General features: G+C 54.0%; 2 pseudogenes across 1 annotated transcript; both read right to left on the bottom strand.

The window, feature by feature from the left end:
* Nucleotides 1-516: 516 nt before the first annotated feature.
* LOC116547373 lies at nucleotides 517-2,968 on the bottom strand (annotated as a pseudogene). The gene has a single exon (XR_004267042.1). The product of XR_004267042.1 is annotated as a glutamine--tRNA ligase pseudogene (transcript).
* Nucleotides 2,969-2,974: 6 nt separating this feature from the next.
* On the bottom strand, nucleotides 2,975-4,541 carry LOC116547372 (annotated as a pseudogene).
* Between the last annotated feature and the right edge of the window lie 618 nt (nucleotides 4,542-5,159).

Below are 5,159 nucleotides of genomic sequence, written 5' to 3'. Positions count from 1 at the left end.
AATGGCCCGAGAGTAACATGTGTAAGCCATAGAATTTCTCAGGGTTTGCCAGCTTCTTTGAAAATAAAGGGAAACTGTGGCACTGGGAAACTGGCACAGCAATGGGTCTTGGTCTAATGGGTATATAGGTGAAAAGATTCTATTTGAAAAGTTTCTCGATTTCCATGCTGTAAACGCTGTTTTGTTAGTTAACTGCTCCATTTTGAAATTTGCAACCCCCCTCTCTCCACGTATATAAACTGACATGTGAACTCCACAAAGGCTGCCATGTGTCAACACTGTATCTCCACTGCCTGAAATGGTGCTTTGGGACATAGTACCTGCCCAATTCATCTAAGTGAACACAAGAGGTTTTGAAGTGGTCATTGGTCAACATTATCTGAGTTTTCACAAGACCTCAGTATACCTGGCAAAGCACTTCACAAGTGATAGACAAGGCATGCACTTTAAAAGCAAAATTCACAGAGCATTCTACTGGATGGTGCTGCTCTAAAGAATTCATGCTTCTTCTTCTTCTTTTTTTTTTTAATTTAGCTGTTCTTTATTAACATGGAATTTGGGGTGGTGAGGGTAGCCCCAACCTCCGGGAGGACGAGGTAGGTTCACAGTGTTTCCAGCTCACGCCTTTCCCGGGTCTTCCTTCAGTGTCACAGTTCGGCTAAAAACAAGCTTTCCCTGATGGCTGTCTGGATCCACAGAGAAGTACCCAAGACGCTCAAACTGGAACTCGTTGAAGGGTTTGCCAGGGCCACAGAGCAGTCCACTAATGCTGCCTCCACCACACGTAGTGATGCTGGGTTCAGTCACTTAAGAATCCACCAGGCACCTAGTAGGATCTTCAGGGTTCTTGTGCTGGAATAGTCGCTCATAGAGGCGAACCTGGCACATCAAAGGCTGTGACACCCAGTGAATAAAGGCCTTCGGCTTCTCTCCAGCATCTGCCCTTCTGCACGTCACCTCCAGACTCTACACAACCACTGGGGCCCTTGACAACACGCTGCAGCTCAATGACGTAGCCTGTATGTCTCAGGCCTACAGGCTGGCCCCAAGCCAGGTGCTTAAAGCCTGGCTCTGGCTCCTCCTTGAAGTCAGTCCTCTCAATGAACACAATGGGTGCAAAAGGAACCTGATGGAAGCCTTTGGTCTCATCAGCTGGGAAGCTGGACACCTGGATTTCCAAAGACTTGGCAGCGGGAAATTTGGTGATGATGACCCGTTGTGACTCCAGCACAGCCATGGCTCATGGGGCTGTGTCATTCAGCATATCACGCACACAGGCTTCTAGAAAATGTGGCTCCATTGTGGTCTGTGCCACTGCCACTCCCACCCAGGCACAGAAGTTGTTGATGCCCTCAGGTGGGAAGCCCCGCCATCGCAGGGCCGTGAGTGTGAAGAGCCGTGGGTCATCCCAGTCCCGCACAGCACCAGTTGCTACAAGCCGGAGGGCCTTCCTCTGAGAGACAGCAGCGTAGTGCAGGTTGAGGCGGCCATACTCCCACTGAACAGGGCAATAGACGTCCAGTGCATTGCAAAGCCAGAAGTAGGAAGAGCATCGGGCCTGGAATTCCGCGGTGCAGAGAGAGTGAGTGATGTGCTCGATGGAGTCACAGAGGCAGTGTGTGTAGTTGTAGGTGGGATAGATGCACCATTTGTCCCCTGTGCGGTGGTGTGGTGTATACTTGACTCTGTGGGCTACAGGTCCATCTTGCCATCCTCCATCACCAGCTTCATCCTTAGTGTGGCCTCACCCTCTGAAAACTTGCCCTTGCGCATTGCCTCAAAGAGCAGCAGTGACTCCTCTATGGGACCGTTTCTCCAGGGTGAGGGCAGGGGATTATGGCCTTTGAGCTCCTCCCCTCACTGGTGACACACATAAGCCAGACCCCTGCAGATGAGCTCCACAGCCCAGGAATATAGCTGGTCAAAATAGTCAGAGGCATATGTCACTGTAAGGTGTGTAACCCAGCCAGGCCACCATGTCATAGATGGCAGTGAAGAACTTTGCTTCCTCCTTCTCAGGGTTGGTGTCATCAAAGCGCAGAAAACAGATGCCATTGTTGGCCTTGGCATAGCCAAAGTTTAAATTGATGGCTTTGGCATGTCCAATATGCAAGATTCCATTGGGTTCTGGTGGGAACCGGGTACCTACGTGCCCACCAGTAATCTCCAGGTGCTGCTTTAGCAGATTCATGGTGTGTGGAGTTATCACATAGCCTGGGGTCTTGTAGTTTTCACCAGGCTTGTGGAACTTAAGGGCCTCTCCCCGGAGCTGCTCCATCCGAGACAGGGTCTGGCCAGCAGTCTCAGCGTTCTCTATCACATCTTTTGCTGTCCTCGGGTCTGTTTCCTCCAGCCGCACTTTGGCCACCTTGGGCTTCTTCTCCAGATCAGCCACCATCTTGGGGCCCAGAAGGTGGAGGACCTGCATGTCCACTTCGTTCTTGATCATTTTGCCATCTGCCCACTTGAGCACAGCCCGAGCCTCTCCTATCAGCAGCCCCACGTTGAAACGGTAACGTTCCACCAGGAGCTGGGGCCGGTGCTTGTTAATGGCAGCCTCCACAGCCTCCTCAATCTGCTCTGGGGTCACAGTGACACCCACGCCACATTCCTGCTCAAAGTCCGCAGTGTCAATGGGGTCCAAGGGGTGACTCCGCACATAGTCAAGGGCAGCGCTCAGCTGGGGCTCAGTGTGGGTCTTCTTACTGGCTATGCAGCTTACAAGGAAGGAGAGACGCCGGGTATCCCTGAGTCGCGAGGCCAAGCCATGTAACAGGGTCCCGGTAGCCTTGTCAATGGTGGAGCCCAGAGTCTGCTGAGCCTGGGTAGCGGCCTCGCGCAGCTGCGCGCTCGGAGTCTGGTTCTTGAGCGTCTCGCGGGCCTTCTGCTCGCTCAGGCCGAGGCCAGTGAAGAACGACAGAGAGTCCAGAGCTGCCATTGCAGAGACACAGGAAACCAAAAGTTTTTTTTTTTATTACAAACATGGCCGTATTGGGGGAAGGGAGGAGGGATGGGTCAGTCTTCTTTCAGGCTCCCGAACACCGCAGCTGGCACGCTCTGCTGCTCTAGCCCGACCTCGTTGGTCTCCAGGTCCATCTCGTCCTTGTCCTCGTCCTCGCCCAGCTGGATCTCCTCGGGGTTGACCTGCTGCGCCAGCTCTGCCAGCTCCCCCATGGAGGCATCGCTCCTCACGAACAGGATCTTGCTCTGGGCACGCAGGGACTGGTCTCGCTCCACCTCGGCTGCCAGTTGTTCCGCGCGCTGTTCCAACAGCTTCATGTCATCCATGCCGCTCTGCCCAGGGGCCAGGTCGGACACGGTGCCCGTGGCGCTGCCCGAGACCTTGAGCATCTGCCAGGCCATGAAGTTGACCTGCGTGTTGTATGTGGCCTGCACGCTCTGCCGGATGCGCAGCATGTCCTTGATGGCGTCTTCGTTGCCGTGCCGGACCTCAAAGTCCTTCCATGTCTTCCAGAACGCCCCTGTCGTCCGGGGGTCGCAGATCTAGGAGAAGAAGCTGTGGACGGCCCGGGCGCGGTCGATCCCCCCAGCTTGCACTCCATGTCCGCGAACCGCAGGCACATCTCACGTGCATGCTCGTCCAACAGCACCTCGATGGCCTTCTGGTGGATTCTGCGGGTGTGGGTGACCCCGTAGATCTCGGCCGCCCACTTGATGCGGATGTTGAACATGTCGTACTGCTGCGCAGGCTCCACGGCCCTGGTGGCGTGCTCCTACACGGCCATGGTGTGCCGGGCCAGGCCCCACTCCTCCAGCTGCGCATACAGCAGGTACAAGGTCTTGGCTATTTTGGTGGGTAGCGGTCCAGAGCCTGTTCGAAGAGGTCCCGTGCCCGCTCCAGCTTGCGGCCCCCGTAGCCGGGGATGAATTTGGTCAGGTAGGTGCTCCAGATGTCCGACACGTTGGGCCGCTTGAACAGCGAGTTGCCGCGCTCTTAGGCCTTGAAGCTCTCCTCGAAGTACTTGTGCTCCTCCAGGAACATGGCGTAGTTGATGACGATCTGGGGTGTCGCGATGCGCAGGTCCGGGAGGCGGTCGTACACGGCCTTGGTGGACTGGAAGGTGCCGAGGCTCTCCTCCAGGTCGGTGAGTATGGACCACACCTTCAGTGACTTGTACACGCGGTTCTGCACGGGCTCTGAGCCGTTGAAGTACTCAGCCCGGCGGGCAGGCAACTCCCTGGCCTTCTGCAATAGCTGCAGGGCCTCCTCATAGTTCTCGTGCCGGAGCTCCAGCTCCCCGCACTGACACCATAGGCTTGCCAGGTCATCCACCTGCTTGAAGTTCACCTTGGTGGCCTTCTCCAGAATGACACGGGCATCGTCCAGCTGCCCATTATCCTCATAAAACTTGGCAAAGGCCACCCACAGAATGTGGGGTTTGCCTGTGGCCTTGAAGGGGTCCACCGTCTGCACAGCCTCTGTGTAGGTGTTGATGGTCTCCCGGGGGCGGCCCTGGTGCAGGGCGACAGGCTTATGCCACTCGTGCACGTGGTGTGGGTTCTGGTGCAGGGGCTGCCTCCTTGTGCATTTAATACCTCTGGGCAGAATCTAAATACTGGGTTCTCCTGTAGTTCATCTTTAGTTAGTTACTAAGAAAGGATATAAGAGACATGTGCCTTCTGGAAACAAGTAGAAGCAAGCACCTGGGTCACGTCCCTACAAACCCATGAATGTCAGGGAGCCAGTTACAGCAGGAGATTCAGCTACTTGAGGCAGGTGACAGACCTTCCATTCCTCGCTGAAGATGGGGTTTGTGTTTCTGTTTTGCCCCCGGTAGTCGTCTGGTGTTCGCACTATAACAACAACAAGAAAATTTATCTTTATATACTCTTTGCACCTCCTTTTTTGAGATACAAATATTTGAGGGGACAGAAGTATCTGCGGGTATATATGGAAACAATGTGGTCAGATCTACATTAGGAAAGGTATGAGCTGCCTCCCTAGTGGCCATGGGGGTGGGCAGGGCGTGTATGTCTTTGGGCATTTGTTTTTTATAAAGTGTATAATAAAAGAATCGTGCTACTAACAACAACAACAAAAAGAATTCATGCTTCTGTCTGGAAACTCGCAGTATGGTGATTCTTAAATCATGGGGTTCTCATAAGCCAAACAGATTGAGTGCATTTTTGAAAAATGA

This window comes from Sapajus apella, unplaced genomic scaffold (assembly GCF_009761245.1).
Source record: "Sapajus apella isolate SASKATOON/1434 unplaced genomic scaffold, GSC_monkey_1.0 scaffold2868, whole genome shotgun sequence".
Taxonomy (NCBI): Eukaryota; Metazoa; Chordata; class Mammalia; order Primates; family Cebidae; genus Sapajus; species Sapajus apella.
This window is presented reverse-complemented; position numbering and strand designations above follow the sequence as displayed.